Consider the following 18,142-nt stretch of genomic DNA (forward strand, 5'->3'; position numbering starts at 1 on the left):
TCAAATGAAATATTTTGTAAGGTGATCACTAACTGTTCATTCTCAGCAATGAACTAGAAATATCAAGTTAAGAATCAGCTCGAGAGAACTTGTATGATCTTTTCCAGGTTTCCCAGGCAGGGACCAAAGATTTTATTTTCTCTTTATTCCAACAGAACTATTAATTCCCTCCCATTGAGCCACACTACTGCATGGGAACTGCCTGCCAACAGACAGCCCCCATGAAGAGCCACAGTGAGCTGTTCATGGCATCCTTCTTCTATGAGTCAGACTCAACTCTCCTCAGATATTAATAATTTTATCAGAACCCAATCCTGTATAAGTTTTCTATTGCTTCCATAACAAATTATCACACACCTAGTGACTTAAAACAAAACAAATTTATTACCTTACAGCTCTCCAGGTCAGAAATTTTACATGGGTGTTAGTGAGCTAAAATCTAATTATTAGCAAGGCTGAGTTCCTTTTTTGGCAGCTCTTGGAATGAATCTGTTTGCTTAATGTTTTCGGCTTCTACAGGCCACCTGCATTCCTTGGCCCATGCCCCTCTCCATCTTTAAAGCACACAGACATACAGATGGCCAACAGGTACATGAAAAGGTGCTCAATATCACTAACACCAAGGAAATGTAAATCAAAACCACAATGAGATATCACCTCACACCCCTTAGGATGGCTTTCATCAAAAAGACAAGAGATAAGTGTTGGTGAGGATATGGAGAAAAGAGAATTCTTGTGCACTCTTGGTAGGAATGTAAATTGGTATGGCCATTATGGAAAACAGTATAGAGTTATTTCAAAAAGTTAAAAATAGAACTACCATTCTGATGGGCATGAGGTGACATCTCATTGTAGTTTTGATTTGCAATTCCCTTAAAGTTAGTGATATTGAACATCTTTTCATATGCCTACTGGCCATCTGTATATCTTCTTTGGAAAAATGTCTGTTCAGATCCTTTGTCCATTTATTAATTGGGTTGTTTCTTTGCTGTTGAGCTATATGAGTTCTTTGTATATTTTAGATAAAAACCCCTTATCAGATATACGGTTTGGAAATATCTTCTCCCAATTGTTAGGTTGGCTTTTCGTTTTGTTGATGGTTTTCTTTGCTGTGCAGAAGCTTTTTAGTTTGATGTAGTCCCATTTGTTTATTTTTTCTTTTGTTTCCCTTGCCTGGTCAGACATGGTATTCAAAAAGATGCTGCTAACACTGATGTCGAAGAGCTTACTGCCTATGTTTTCTTCCAGAAGTTTCATGGTTTCAGGTCTTACATCCAAGTCTTTAATCCATTTTGAGTTAATTTTTTGTGTATGATATAAGATAATGGTCTACTTTCATTCTTTTGCATGTGGCTACCCAGTTCCAACACCATTTATTGAAGAGACTTTCCTTTCTCCATTGTTTGTCTTTGGATCCCTAGTTGAAAATCAGCTGTCCGTGGATGTGTGGTTTTATTTCTGGGCTCTCGATTCTGTTCCATTGATCTGTGTTTCTGTTTTTGTGCCAGTACCATGCTGTTTTGATCACTATGGCTTTGTAGTATATTTTGAAATCACGGAGCATGATACCTCCAGCTTTCTTCTTTTTTCTCAGGATTCTTTTGGCTATTCAGGGTATTTTTGTTGTTCCATATAAATTTTAGGATTCTTTGTTCTATTTCTGTGAAAAATGTTGTTGGAACTTTGATAGGAATTGCATTGAATCTGTAGATTGCTTTAGGAAGTCTGGACATTTAGCTATGTTAATTCTTCCAATCCAAGAGCATGGAATATCTTTCCATTTCTTTGTGTCTTCTTTGATTTCCATAATTAAAAAGACAAGAAATAAGTGTTGGAGAATATATGGAGAAAAAGGAGCTCTTGTACACCGCTGGTGGGAATGTAAATTGGTGCAGCGACTATGGAAATCAGTTATCAAGATTACTCAAAAAGTTAAGAATAGAACTACCATATGATCTACCTATTCCACTACTGGGTATTTATCCAAAGAACATGAAAACACAGATGCATAAACATATATGCACCCTCATGTTCATACGCATAATAGCCAAGACTTGGAAGCAAGAAGATGTGGTATATATGCACAATGGAATACTACTCGGCTATAAAAGAAGCTGAAATCTTGCCAATTGCAACAACATGGATGGACTTCGAGGGTATTACACTACGCAAAAGAAGCCAGATGGAGAAAATCAAATACCATACGATCTTACTCATAAGTAGAAGATAAAAACAACAACAGCAAACAAACACATAGATTGGAGATTAGACTGGTGGTTCCCAGAGGAGAGGGGGGAGTAAGAGGAGGACAAAAAGAGTGACAGGGCACATGTGTGTGGTGACGGATGGTAATTAATCTTTGGATGGTGAACACGAAGTGATCTACACAGAAATTGAAATATAATAATGTACACCTGAAATTTATATAATGTTATATACCAGTGTTACCTCAATTAAAAAAAAATAAAACTACCATGTGATCCAGTAACCACACTTACGGGTACATATCCAAAGGAAATGAAATCAGATCTCAGAGAGATATCCGCACTCCCGTGTTCATTGCAGAATTATTCATAGTAGTGAAGATATAGAAACAATCTACGAGTCCGTCAATGAATGAATGGATAAAGAAAATGTGTAAATATTGTGTGTATACACATGTGTGTGTGCATGTGTGTATGTATATTGTATATATAATAATGGAATATTATTCAACCATAAAAAGAAGAAAATCCTGCCATTTGTGACAACGTTGATGAACCTGAAGGACATCATGCTAAGTGAAATAGGCCAAACACAGAGAGATAAATACTGCATGACCTCACTTATATGTGGAATCTAAGAAAGTCAAACTCGTAGAAGCAGAGAGCGGAATGGTGGTTGCCAGGGGCTGAGGGGTGGGGGAACTGGGGAGATGCTGGCCAAAGAGAACAAACTTCCAGCTACAAGATAAGTAAGTTCTGGGCATCTCATATGCAGCATGCTTAATAATAGATAATACAGTTAATAATACCGTATTACACACTTGAAATTTGCTGAGAGGAAATCTGAAGGGGTCTCATCACAGAAAAAAATGGTAACTATTGAGGTGACGGATGTGACCACTTGATTGCAGTAATCATTTCACAGTGTAAACCTATATTAAACCATTGCATTGTACATCTTTAAAACTCATGTTGTAAAACCTAAATATGCATAATTCTTATTTGTCATCCATACTTCAATAAAGCTGGGGGAAAATAGTAAAAAAGATTTTTAATTTAAAAAGATCAAGCACATGCTGTAGTATCCCTCTGCCCTGCTTCTGCTCACTCTTCTCTTTCTCTAACCACGGCCAGGGAGCGTCTCTGCTCTTAAGGGTTTATGTGATTAGATTGGACCCACCTGGACAACCTGGGATAAATTCCCACTTCAAAGTCTACCTTTATTCACATTTGTGAATCCGCGTTCGTTGCCATGTGCGGTAGCACAGTCACAGCTTCTGGGGATCCCCGTGTGGGCATCTCTCAGGGCCATTATTCTGTCTACCACAGTTTTGAACAGTTCAAGGATCTTTAATAAAAATGAGCATATACGCCTCATGCAATGCCCATTCTGAGCATGCGTGTCCCTACATCCATCCTTTAAAGCTCTCTGATGTTAGACCCAATACTTTGCCCACATACGCCTTAGTGTAAGTCATAGTCTTTATTTACGAAGCTAAAACTTACCTCTACCGTCATTACCCAGGGCAATTTTACAGACTCCTCCATCTCAGACTGACAGGCAAAACTTCCAGCGTGCCTGTTATTCTCTTCTGGAAAATGGTAGCAAAAGTATCAAATTTTTTTCAAGAAGCTGCATTAAACTTTGGGAAAGATGCCAAAGGAAAGAAGAAAAACAATATCTTAAAGTAGTTGAAAATAATACCACGGAAGGACTGATAACTGATAAACATTATTACTCACACTATGAAGAGCCTATGATTGCTTTGCTAAAAATCTTCCTAATAAACTCTTCTGATTCTCTGGTGCATTTCCACAGCTGGAGCCAGTACTCGCCGCCATGCCCCAACGGAGATGAGCAGCTCACCTCCTCCTACAGTAGAGCTGATACTTGTTTCCACAGCGTCTTCAAGAACACACCCCTCGCAGGGTTGGATTGCATCACATCATGATACAATCGACCCAACATTGTATTATCTTTCATAATCTTAAAAAAGCTCCCTCCCCAGAGATGAGCAAAGAAAACCAATAACACAAGTAAGTAAGCCATAAAGTGTCTTAAGGTCTCCCTGCTATTCTAGCACATCAGCTCATGTAGCCTGCAGGTGTTAACTGAGCCATTTGCAGGGATAACATTTGGCTTCCGAAATAAGACCCAGTTTATTGGGTTTATTCTATTTTCTCTTGGGCTTTTAGGTGACTGAATGTCCTCCTGCTCAGAGGCAAGCGCTGACCTACTTTCCCTCTTGACGTCCCTTCTAGTCTTATGATCCTGAGCATCTGGATTTTCCTCCTTGTGCAGTGGAAGAATGATTGTTGCCTCTGCACAAGTCCTTTAATAGGAAGCCCTGACCTTTACAAAACGCCAGTTAACTGTCTCAGTTTGTCCCTTTATATGTCAGGATTCGTTAATAACTGGGACTGCTTGTCTCACTTGGCCAAGCTAGAGGAAGGCTCTAGCAAACCCTCGCTCCAAGCCCCTGAGGTAGGCTTGTACAAAAGCAAAGACTGAAGCGAGACTCTCTTCTGGTTATCTTGCTCTACTCTGCTCTATCTTCTCACCTTACCAGCAGAAGACTGGGCTGAGGATGTTCATGGAGATGCCCTTGGTTTGCTGCTAGTCCTGTGGATTCCTGGAACAGCAGAGAGTTTCGACAGGGTTCTGGCAGTGAAGGAGGCAGCCTCTCTCTCTCTCTTTCTGTATTTCCAGCCCCACTGCTCTTCTGCCTGGCAGTATGGTCCACTGTGGGGTGGCTGCCTGTGGTAGAACACGGGGGGTCTAAAACCCAGCATATCCAGAGGAAACACCCAGGACAGTGCCCTTGCTGGTAAAGGAAAGAGGAATTACTCTTAAAGGTATCTTTTCTTAGTGACACACACCAGAATTTAGATACTATTTACATATTTTTGCTCTTACACTCTTAAAATGGCCCTATGCGCTCCAATTTCATAGAGGAAAAAAATTCCAAATTTAATGACATTTTTCTGTTTCACAAAATAAATGAATGAATATAATTCATGCTCATATACCTATCTCCCTCACAAGACTGTGGGCCTCTCCAGGTCAGGAACACTACCCACTCACCTTTGAATGCCAGTGCTCATCAAAATGCCTGGCACTCAGCCTGGACTCAGTAAAGGGTGGCTGAATAATTAAATAACAAATATTGGTAAACAACCATTACTTACTTTTTATTAATTTACCACTGACTGTAAACTATTTATATGTACGTGAGGTTGTTCAAAAACATTAAACAAGCACCTACTATTGTCTGACACTGTGTTAGTTCTGGGGGTGGAAACACGAAATGGACACAGCCCCTGCCCCGAAGAGCTGCAGTGTGTCAGCGTGTGCGAGGCAAACACAGAGAACCGTGTTCTGAGGGCAGGGCCGTGAACAAAATCCATCGGAGCAGAGTTGACAAAGCTCTCAGCGGAGAGAGATGGTCAGAGAAAATCCAGAGAGAAGGCTGCACTTGTGCTGGTCCTTAAAGGACAGAGAAATAGAGACAGGAACTTTAACGGCAAAGAAGAAAGTGTGAGCCAGAGCAAAGCCAAAAGAATAGGGCTTGCTCAGAGAACGGCAAGGTTGTCTGGGGAGACCAGCACCCTGCAGGGCTGGCCAGGGAGAGGCAGGAAATGAGGCTGGAAAAGGGGAAGGAGCCGGAGGGAACGAGCACTTGAGGGCAGGAACTTTTAAATGTTTGGACTCTGCTCTGCTGGCAGTGTAACCCTCATCGAAGGTGTGCAGCCAGGGAAGAATACCACCAGCTCTGAGTCTTAGTGAGGTGACCAGTATAGTGGTGAGGCAGCTGGACTGAAGGAGGGAGAGTTGGGGGTTAAGGCCTGAACTAGGGCAATGCAGGAAGACTTCCCGCTTTCCAAGAGACCTTATTGCACCCACGACCTCCAGGTGTACTCATGAGATCTGAATGTGAACGTGTGAGGTTCACACTCAGGATTTTATGGACTCTTTAGTCAGATCGCTACTGCATGCCAGAAAGCTGAACTTAAAATAACTTCTATACAAAAAGCAAGCATATGACTTTTGACAGTTAAAACTTTGGCATCTCCTTGAACACATGTTTAATAAAGAAAGATGTAATCTTTGTTTGTTTGCTCCATCCTTAATATTGGCATCCGAGGAACACCATAGACCCAACGTCTCTGCTTTATGAGACAAGAGATTAGCACTGCAGGCCGCGTGTGACATTCTTCTACCAGTTGCCACCACCCTGCCATGGGTGATGTCATGTGGACGTGAGGAAATGGCACAAATGCTCCTTGCCCTCTCTGCCGAGCTTGCAGGCAGAAACGCCGGTTGGAAGGTTTCTACGTTTGACGGAGGAAAATAAACTCGTGCTTTTACGGACAGAAAGCAGCCGCTGCCCTTCACAAAATAAACTACATTGCAAATTACTGCAAATCCGGGATTGACAAGCACAGAGTTATACCCAGTTTATCCGGTTTATCCAATTTATAAAAAGCAAAACAAACTATCAAATTTCATGAGAGCAACATGCTTTAGAGATTCATTTTTTGAATCCCTAAAAGGCAAAATGGTCAGAGTTGTTACTGGCATGGGAGTGAGAATCTGAGTGATTTTTTCTCTTTTCTTTTTTTTCTTGTCTTTGATAAGTGATGTTTTAAAACTACTATCCGCATGCGTTAAAATACATTCACATTTCCCAATAGAGCCTCGTGAATGAGCAGCAGCAATTAAATTCCACTAGGTCTGACTTTCAGAGACAAGAGATCTTCTGGGCAAGTCCAGTTCGCCAAGTCGGGGTCCCTCTGGGATGGCCCCTCACAATTCCAGGAGGCCCAGGGTCTCTTACTTTTCCTGTGGTCCCTGAACAACCCTTGGTAAATGGCTCCTGCCCGTCTTCAGTTTCAACAGACTTATCCTATTCAGAGTGACTGTTTTCTCACCAGCACTCCAGTCGCCCACCACAGCATCACAGTGGCGGGAACTCCTATGCATCCAGTCTGGCTTGGCCACAGTCAAACTCCAGCTCGAGGCACAGTATACAGCCTATCCTTAAATTAGGGTGATTGGAAGACATTAATTGATGTTGCTAGTTTTTGCGTCATTTTGAGTGTTGTTTGGTTTTTATTGTTGTTTTGTTTTTTTTAAAGCTGTTACTTCTGGACTGTGAGCAAACGGCCAGTATGCTCATATTGCCATTGGCATTATCAATTGCCTGAATCAGGGTAGCTTGCAAACCTGCTTAAAATGCTAACAAATATCCATGCCCTTCGGGCCTAAATCTCCTCCGGGGAATTTAAAGTAAGGAAATAATTAAAAGGAAAAAAACATAGTGTATGCACAAAGATGTTCATATGCATGTTATAGCAATAAAAAATGGAACCAACCTAAATGTTCAACAATACGGGAATTACAAATTATGATATAATTAGTAATACATCAACTTTGTTTCAGCTTTGGGATCCTTTCTTTGGTGAAACATTGTGCATAAGCTAAATATGTAAATTGACTTAAAATATTTTATTTTAAAGAGCAACTAACCACCCTAGGTAAAGTAGGGAGCAGGGGTCAGACCTGCTGTTCGTGCTCCTGCTGGCTCTCGGCTCCACACGGTGGCCCCAACCACCTCCGAGAAACCCCCAGGCACAGGGAGCTCAGTGTGCAACTATCACATCTTTTCTGTTCTCACTAAAAATGAGGGCATAGCCCCACATACAAAATGTTCATGTGACAATGTTTATAAAGCGAAGTCAAAGGAGAAGAGTGGAACACATACACACTTACATACATATATATATACGTACAACTGCGTAAAATGTGTATAATTGAGAAGATTAGAAAGATCGCGGATAGATGCACGTAATCAGTCTTACCTTACAAGGTGCTTTACAAACATACCTGTACTTCGTGGAACTGTGTTCTACCGAGGTCGTGACTAATGCTGATGCTTTACGTAATTAACCTGGCCTTCCTCATTATTCTCATCTGTCAAATGGGGATAATTATAGCACCTGTGCCACAGGTGAGCCTCAGTGAGTTGATTTGCACACAGTCCTTAGAACAGTGCCTCAACGGATCTCAGCTGTCGTCAGTAACGTTTTCATGCCGTTACACCCAGTTGTCAACTTTTTGAGGTAAAATGTGATAGCAAAAGAGAAAAATTCCAATTTAGCCCGCTGTGCACTTCACTCTTTTGCTCAGCACAGTAAATGCTTACCCTCATGGCTACAGGGGGCTGCTCTGGACCCAAGACCCTCCAAAGCTGTAGAGGAGGCCCAGAAAACAGCGGTTAGGAGGGCTTCTAGACCCCATGTCCCCCTTTTTAAATACTTGACAAAAATAGTACTTCCCTCTCAAACCTCAAATGCAATGGACAAAGTCAGTACAGCAACGTGAAGCTCCACGCTTCTCACAAATATACCGAATTCGAGAATGTTTACTTTAGGCTGTATATTTTCATTTAATCTGATGTTCTATAAACACACAAATTGGAGCAGGTACTTAAAATAAGGCCTCAGTATTTAAGTACATTGACTAAATATTTAACGGGAAGAAAAAGATCCATATTTCTATGGTGTTACCTGTCATCTAAATACAGGGTCAATAGGATGCCTTCTCTCTTACTGTTTTCTTCTTCTTTCTGTTATTCATCTGTTTGCTAACATCTACTCTCCATCTCCTCATCTAAACCTCTCATTTCTGAGGCTGTGTCCGTGGTTCAGCCGTACATCAGAAGTAGCAGCTTCTTAAATATAGTATCAGAATTTATTTTTGTATCAACTTCAATCGGTTAATCAGCAAACCATGCAGGCTTACTTGCTGTCTAAACATATTGAGAAAAGCCTCACAATTTTTCTAAGGCTTACTCACTTTTCATACAGTACTTAAAATAATGCTTCCAGGCTTATGTTCATGAGAAAGCAATCTTCACTCCACCCCTTTTCTCCTTTGGAATTTTTTTTTAACCGTCATTTGGAAAGTACCAAACATCAGCAGTGACATCTAGTGTCTGAAACTAAGAGAATGTGGAAAGACTAGATTGTTCTCCCTCATTGTGGAGAGACTGTGCTCATTCAAACAATGACACTCACTGAGCACTCAGGCACTGTATAACTCCTGTAAGTGCCTCATTTCATCTAAGATGCACAACAAACATTATATTGATACTATTATTATTTGTGTGTGTGTATCAGAAAAGTGAGGCCTGGAGAGGTCAGGAAACTTGCCCATGCTCACAAGCCCTGCCACTCCAACCATCCTCCTTCCTTCCGATTGGAATGAGTACTTCTTCATGGCCACCGCCCTTAACGTCACACCCAAACATTTACAGAAAGAAGCACTCAGATTTCGCCTCCAGGGATTCAGTTGTGGGAGGGTAGGGCCAGATAGGCCAGAAACCCCAAAAGCTTTTCCAAAAGCCTTTATATTTTTAAGAGAAGATGAAGAAAAAAATGTTTTCTCTTATATGAGAAAGCAGTAACATAATTTCTCCAGAATTCTAAGGCTGGAAAAATCGTACTTGTGCTCCCATAACCTTTTTGAGAACAAAATATGTTTCTTCCCTCCCCTAACTGTAGGAATGGCCTCTTAGGAGTGGAGGTGCGTGTGTGGTAGATGGATGGAGAGCGGATCTGAGGGAAGAAAGCGACTGGGCAAGGGGGTAGATTGCCTTTAATGAAATCTCCAAGCCTTGAAGGCAAGGATGTGGTTTTGACCCAACAGAAAACCTGGAGTTGAGTGACGGTTGAAGGAGTATCAGCTGGCCTCTAACCCCCTGTGAATCTCAACAAGAATGAGGCACGCCCAAGACAAGGACAGCGTGGTAAAAACGACACGGAGACTGTGTGAGGAAGCCTCCGACGAGAAAGCTTATGATAAATATCTTTGATATGTGCTGAGAGATGCTAGGCACCACTCCAAGACTCCCGATCTAGTCCACCCTTTGCCTAGAAGAAGGACAACACTCACAGACGAGATCTACACCGTTTGTAGAAAACACAGGAAAGGATGACACAGAAATACAAAGAGCAACCCAGCATGAAAGCAGCCTCGACTCCCGGAAACTTACATCCGAAGCGGCTTCCAGCTGAGGCCGCTGCCCCTGATCTTGTGGTTGGTGGAGGCAGACCACAGAGCGTAGGACACCAAATGTTGGCTGTTAATGAATACATGCTCGGCCTTCTCTCCCCTCGCAGCGGCAGAGACACGGCCCAGGAGAACCCATGTGGTGTCCAGAGGTTTAGCAATGCTCAGAGGGAACGGTGGCCTGGAGATGCACCTGGGGGGAGAAGGGAGAAAAGGAGGTGAGGACAAAGGAGAAGAAATTACAGGGCACCAAGTGTGAGCTGACTCGATTTACTCAGGAGCACAAATGAGACACTCCCTGGGAGCACCTGGAAGTAAAGGAGGAGAGGAAGCCTTTGGAAGAGACTGGACTCCAGCAGTGGCTGATGGAGAAAAGCTGGTGATGTTTTAAAGGCCCACGGTCAGGTCTTGGGAGAGCAATTCGGCTTTTCTTTTCCAACAGCGCCACCTGGGAGTTAACAAAGGAACAGATCACTGCTGTCCAACGCCTCTTCCTTTTCACCCTTCAGGGAGATGATGCTTACATAAAATTTACCTCTTACAGTTTCTTTAGCTCCTGTTAAAATATTCTTTTTCTTCGCTGCACATTCTCCATTTACAGCTAGAACATCATTCTCCTCCTTCTCTCCATCCTCTCCTGCGTTTTCTTTTTCTTCTTCTCCATCCCTTTTGTTGAAATAATAAAGCAGGTAGCTCTCCTCTTTTTTTCACTGAACATACTGGATACATAGCATTGTGTAAATTTAGGGTGCAAAACATGTTAATTTGATACATTTACATATTGCAATATGATTGCCATTGTAGCAATATTTAGTGCCTGTCACGTTACATAATGATCCTTTCTTTTTAGTGGTTGGAATTAAGTTCTAGTCTCTTGGCAAGTTTGATGATCATAGCACAATATTGTCCTTTCTGTTAGTGTTTCTATCACCTTAGCAAGGTTGTTCTGAAAGATATGGTGTCCAGGGCTAAGTGACCAACTGGACATGGAAACATGGCATCCATTAAATTGTGACTGAGGGTCTGCAAGTGCATCAGCTCCTTGGCAGTAAGATTTACACTTTTGAACATTGCATGAAAACTTTTAGGAGCCTTTCAAGGTACTAAAGCACTATCGAAAATAGTTTGTGAACATATACATATGTGGATGGTTGCACTAACTCACATCTTAAAGACTGCAGTATCTTTTTAAAGTTTTTTTAAGGAACACTGTGCGCTCTATATAATACCAAAGCTGACATATAATTATAAGTGTACACCCAGTCTTCTACAGAAGCACAAAACAAATCCAGAAAATTAACGGTTGTATTGTAAATCTCTGTTACTTTGTTTTTTTATTGAGATGTCACTGACATATAATGTTGTGCAAGTTTAAGGTGTGCAATGCATTGATTTGATACATTTATATATTGCAATATGATTGCCACCTTCGAGTTAGCTTACACTTCTATCACTTCACATAAGTATCATTTCTTTTTCATGATGAGAACATTTAAGGTCTAGTCTCTTAGCAACTTTGAAGTTGCAGTATTGAATTGAATATACAGTATTGTTGACTATAGTCACTAGGCCGTACCTTAGATCTCCAGAACTTATCTTCTAGTTGCAAGTTCATACGCTTTGACCAACTGTGTTATTTTAGATGTGCGTGAAGTATGCATTTGTTCATTAAATACATATTTATTGGTGTCTATCTTGTGCAAGCACTATTTAGATGCTAGAAACTGGTTAACAAAATAAAACTCCTGTTCTTAAGAAGATTATATTCTAGTAGAAGAGACAGACAGATTGACATTAAAAACAAATAGTATTAGGTTTAGTGCTATGAGAAAAACAGTCAAGCGAGGTAAGGAGAAAGGGAGTGACAGGATGCTACTCCAGAGAGCGTGGTCAGGTAAAGCCTCTTTGAGGAGGTGACATCTGAATGAATGAGGAGGTGACCCAGGTAAACATGCAGGGAAGGGCCATGCAGGCAGACAGAATGGCAGATGTAAAGGCTTGAAAAGGCCTGTTGGAGGAACAACAAGGAGTGTGCTAGAGGGCAGAGGGTGGGACAGCAGTAGAGAATGGGGAGAGAGGAGGCCGGACACGGATCACAGAGAGCCCTGTCGGCCAGCGTAAGGACTTTGGCTTTCATTCTCAGTGAATGGAAGTCGCTGAAGTGTGGAGCTCCATGGAATGAAGCATTCTGACCTTCGCTTTTAAAGATTCACTCTGGCTGCTGTGCGGAGAAGACTGCAGGAGACGAGAGTGGAGTGGGGAGACCAGTTGGGAGCCATCGTTTAAGAGCAGAGTCCACAGAACTTGCTGACAGATTGATGTAGTCTGAGAGAGAGGACTGAGAGATGGCTGAGGTTTGAGTCGCTGGTGTGCCATTTACTGAGATGAGACTCCAGGGAGAGGGGGAGATTGCAGGGAAGAACATGGGCATGGTGCGTGGAATCAAGATTTCTGTTTGCAGCCGTTCATTGTGAGATGTCTGCCAGACATCCCATGGAGCTGTCTTACAGGCAGTTGGATACACGAGTTAAAAGTTCAGGGGAAGAGTTGGGGCTGGAGATATAAATACAAGTATCATCAGTATATTTAAATGTTATTTAAAGTCATGGGGCTAGAAAAAAATCACCCAGAGGGAATGGAGTAGAGAAGAACAGACTGAAAGGAAGCAGCTGGAGAGGAGGGAAGAAACCAGGAGATGTGGCTCAGAAGAAAAGTGAAGAGGTAGAAAGACACATACACACGTGTGTGTGTGTGTGTATAGGTATGTGTATATGTATGTATGCATGTATGTATATATATGTCCATGTCTAGTAAATAACTAAATTCATAATTAGACACACCCTATTTCTCTGATTATGTGCCAAGACTAAAGGGGAATAAAAGAAAGCGGGACGAAAGAGCATAGACAATTTTTGTCTTCGATTTAACTTAGCTGCAGAATGTTCATACGTAGGCTTACCTATATAAAATTATTACAGAACAATAGCATGCGATGGTCATACTAAGTGATTTGAAAGATAGTATCTGACCCACTGATAAATTGACACATTTACAATAAACATTAATCAGGACTAATTCAAGCATTAATCTACTATTGAGTATTAGAAATTAATAGATATATGTGAGATCTTTCTTTTATTAAAAAAATTAAAATGGAATATGTCCTCACAACCTTTTCAATTTTACTAGTTTTTAATAAGCACACATTTTCATTATATACAACAAGGAGTTTGTGCTTGTATGGGAATGAAGTGTATCCTCGTAATAAAGAAAATAACTAGAGGAGATCTCATCAAGATGGTGGTGTAGGCAGACTCTGAACTCATCTCCCACAAACACAACCAGGTTACAACTATTTTTGGAAAAATTACCCTGCATAGAAAACTGAAAACTGGATAAAAAGAACCCCCATAACAAGGGACAGTCCTGACGAAGGCAGAAGAGGCAGTAATTCCTGCTGGAGAGGAAAAAAGCCACCTTTGGGAGCAGTGGAGCTTCTCAGCTGGCCAGGCGGGAGCCACCCTAAGGTACGCAGCCCTCCCTGGAGAAGTGAGGTCCGGAGCAGGGGTGATACTGCTATAAGCATCCTTCAGACTCTGCTCAACTGAGACAGGGGTCTTACTGTCTGGCTTCGCTGACTACTAACTGCAGCGAGGACACCCCCAGAAAAGCTATCAGCCAAAAGCCAAAAAGACCCAGGTCTTAAAGGGCCCACGCACAAGCTCACTCATTGCAGCAACCTAAAATCACCAGAGGGAAGGCTGACAGTCCTTTGGTGAAATGAGACTCACCTGGTGGGCTCTGGGGGCATCTTGGTGAGAGGAGGATCCTCTCCGGAGACTGAGACATTGGTGGGGGCCATTGTTCTGAGCTGGTCCAGGCATGCTGATACGGACACCAGTGGGGGCCATTGAGGTGCATCCCTTGGGCTGTTAGCCCAGGGGTCTGCCACGCCCACTAGAGCACAGATTTAATCCAGTTCATCCAGGGCAGGCAACCCGCCCTAGGGACTGGCCCCACCTAACAGCAAGCCCTCAGGCTACTTTTCAGCCTGCATTGACTGTGAGCCTTGATCCTCTACAGGCAAGTGAGTGTGTCTACCTCGTGGGGCAGGGCCTGTGTGAGGACCAGGTGAACTGTCGGGGGGGGGGGGGGGGAAGAGGGAGGGGCATTGGTGGAGAGGTGGGGGCCTCTGCAGTGGGGCGTCGGGGTACGCTCCAGGAGGTTGGGAAGTGTGCACGGACCAGGACTGTGTTGACGGTGTATGTGTTCTGGTGGGGGGTGAGGCTTATCAGTGGCAGAAGACCTGTGCTTCACAAATAGCCATAAAAAGGATCAGCCCAACCTTCCAAAGCCTGAAACAATTGAGCACTCCTGTGCCTAGGGCCAGCTCCATTCAACTGCACTCCTAAGAGAACTGACAACAGCCTTGCAGCCCTGAGGCCTATCACAAGTGTAAGCCCCTGAGCCTACCAACCAGCTACACTGGGCACCAACCCAATTAAGAGGAAAGCTGCAATGGGAGTGTGCTGATAGACTTTGTAGCCAATGGTGTTGAGGCCCCTCCAAACCAGATTTACAAACAGCTGGCCAGGGAAGGAAAGACTAGACTCCCTGGGTACCTGCAGGGGGAGCAACCCTGACACAGCAGAAGGACACAAGTAGCCCACAAAGGGATCACTCCTGGTTCTTATGGACTGGTGGTGAGAGGGAAGCACACTGCTGGGCCTCATAAGGCATCTCACACATAAGGCCACTTCTCCAAGATCAGGAGACATAGCCCACTCACCTAATACGTAGAAATAAGCACAGAGAAAGAGGCATAATGAGGAGACAAAAGAATACTTTCCAAGCAAGGGAACAGTACAAAACCCCAGAAAAAGGACTAAATGAAACAGAAACTAGCAACCTACACGACAAAGAGTTCAAACAAAATATCATAAGGATGCTCACAGATATGGGGAGAAGACTGGATGTACACAGTGAGCTCATCAGCAAAGAACTGGAAAATATAAAAAAGAACCAATCAGAAATGAGGAATACAATGCTGGAAATGAAAAATTCACTAGAGGGACTCAATAGCAGAGTAGAGGATGCAGAAGAATGGATCAGTGAGGTAGACCAAAGACTAGAGAAAATCACCCAAGCTGAACAGAAAAGAGAAAAAAGAATTAGACAGAATGAGAACAGTCTAAGGGAACTCTGGGACAATATCAAGCACGCTAACATTTGGATTATAGGTGTCCCAGAAGGAAAAGAGAGAGACAAAGGGGAAGAAAATTTATTTGAAGAAATAATAGATGAAAATTTTCCTAACCTAAGGATGGAAACAGACATCCAAGTACAGGATGCACAGAGAGGTCCAAACAAGATAAGCCCAAAGAGGCCCACGCCAAGATATACTATGATTAAAATGTCCAAAATTAAAGAAAATAACTAGAGCTCTCTGATTCTTCTCTTCCTTAATAGTGGTTGGGAAGCCAGATTTGGGTTTTCTTTTTCTTAGTAGACGGCTTTAAGTAAAAGAATAATTGGGGCTCAAATTTCAAACTCTCGTGATAAGTGAGCAAACTCAGCTGAAAGCGTGCTTCGGGGTGGCTGCAAAAGCACAACAGAACCTTCCATTGTTTAAGGAAGGAGGGCTTCAGGCTTGTGTTTGTCCAGGTTCTGATTTCTAAAGGGAAAAACACGGAAAGGAAACTGACTATACAGCAAATAAAAGGAGCAAACAGAAGTGAGTTTAGGAACTGTCATTTCACTGCTTGATCTCAGCACATCCAAGTGACAGATGGGGAAACCCAACACAGAACGGTCCCTAGTCCAAGAAAAAAGGGCACTTTGAGGTAAAGGATATTTAGGAGACCCCTTGGGATCAGGGCTGCAGGAGTTTTATGGATCCCAAAGATTTTCATTCTAAAACCACCATGAAAATTGTCTTCAGAAGTCTTTATATCTGCAAAACCTCTACTTAGGTATGGAATTGTGATTAGTCTGACACATATTTATCACAGTTGATGCCTCCCATCTGTACCCATGATTTTATTCTGTTGCTTCTCATCCCACCTGGCTGGGAAAACACTGCATTTACCTGTATCAAAAGCTAAGTTTCCCTAGAAGAAAATTCCCATGAAACTAAAATAGGGTGAAATGAAGAAACCAGCTATACCGAATTCTTTTAAGAATGCTGTTTCATTTTCTTTGTGTGTTTTTTTCCATCCATTCAATAAGTAGATTTAAACAACATTATTGTTAGTCCTTGGGAGCTATACTGGGACTTTCCCCAAAAAACACATGAGAATGAGAAAAATAAGCTTAAAATTCTATATATCAGCTAAATAGCTCTAAGAGTTGGCCTTTATAATCTATACATTATGGATAAGAGCAGACATTTGAAAACTCTCCTTAAAGAGTAGAGAGGGTTTCATATTTGAAACTCTTTCTTGAGTGAGTATGTTGTTGACATGTCCAAAGGAAGAACGTCCAACTAGAGAGAAGTTTGATTTGTCACAAAAGAATAGAAAACCAAAAGCCGCAGAAGTACATATTAACAGAGTTTATCTAAACATGATCTGTTGTTGAGAAAACATTATTCAACACACCAAGTATTTTAGTCCTCCTGGCAAAATTATCTGTATTTTGGAGATAATGCTGGGAGGTACAGCCAACAAAATTCTAATATTATGGTCTCACTTTGAAATCACCCTTCTAGTGAGTTGGATGTTTCAGACTACTCCAGGTTTAATGATACAAACAATTTACTTCTTCTATTTACCTTCTTTATTATGAGTTCCATACTCACAAGCAAACTTCTGATTTGGTTTCCTGTGTGTGGTAGGCTTCTTAGTGGAATTCAATAAATACTCCTTGTATATGGTCACATTGGTTTGAATGTTCCAGCTAATGTGAGACTCATATTACTCTTTATACGTTAAGAACTTGACTTTTGTTCTATATATGAGAACTGTGAGCTCACTGGGGTGAGTCTGCACCTGAAAGGGGAATCCATCACAGTGACAAATCAGGTTTTTGCCCTCGCAGAGCAGAGAGCTTGCCTCTAGACTTGAAGAACTTTATCAAGAGACAGCAGCTTGTGAGATGCCCTAGGAAAGGAGCCATCTGGCCTACTCCTGACCACACATACCCTTTTGCATTGCTATGGTCTAGCAAGAAAGCTGAACTGTAACTAATCTTCCAAGATAGATTATTGCTCTGTTCCAGGAGAAGAAGCAAGAACTGGAATGTAGGGCCCTGGAAAAGAAGAGAAAGAAGAGAAGGGATGAGGGCAAGAGTAAGGTCAGGAAACGTAAAAGATGAGATTGGGATAGTGTATGGCAAAGAAATGTGGAGTTCATGATCAGAACCATTCTGAAATTCAGAATAAGAAAAAGAGAAAGTGCTGGGAAGAAATTGCTCAAAACCAAGTGCTTAGAACAGGAGGAGTGGCAGTTTGCTAAGAGCAAATAGTAGGTGGGAAATTTATATTGGCAGAACACAGGGAATTGCTATTCCAGGACCCCAAGGGACTACAGTAAGTAATTCGGACTTGAATTCAAGGAGTTAAGCCATACTTAGAGAAAATTATATTGTTCCTTCAGCATCTAAACAGGAATTCATACCAATAAGTTAGCCTTAGATTTGATGTTAATAAGTAAAGTGACAAGAAAGATATAATAGCAAAGATGAGGAAGGGCCATAAAGGAAGAGTGAATCCAGAAGTACCTGAAATAGAGCGATTAACCCCATGACAGATAACGTGAGGCTATGTGGCCACAATTTACCTTTTCATGTCCAGGTCATATGAATGCATGTATGTAAATGGTTTTATTACAGCATAAGCCAGTTTGTTCAATAGAACTGATCAGGG

General features: G+C 41.9%; 1 protein-coding gene across 1 annotated transcript in view; it reads right to left on the reverse strand.

Annotated features, from left to right (window-relative positions):
* Nucleotides 1-361: 361 nt before the first annotated feature.
* Nucleotides 362-18,142, reverse strand: part of CA13 (carbonic anhydrase 13) — a 57,629-nt gene continuing 39,848 nt past the window's right edge. Inside the window, exons 7-10 of the transcript XR_011421531.1 lie at nucleotides 10,262-10,471; nucleotides 4,767-5,029; nucleotides 3,711-3,796; nucleotides 362-1,794 (exon numbers count right to left, since the gene is read on the reverse strand). The gene's annotated coding sequence lies outside the window, so the exon portion shown is untranslated. The remainder of the gene's footprint in view (nucleotides 1,795-3,710; nucleotides 3,797-4,766; nucleotides 5,030-10,261; nucleotides 10,472-18,142) is intronic.

This window comes from Equus caballus, chromosome 9 (genome assembly GCF_041296265.1).
Source record: "Equus caballus isolate H_3958 breed thoroughbred chromosome 9, TB-T2T, whole genome shotgun sequence".
Lineage (NCBI taxonomy): Eukaryota > Metazoa > Chordata > Mammalia > Perissodactyla > Equidae > Equus > Equus caballus.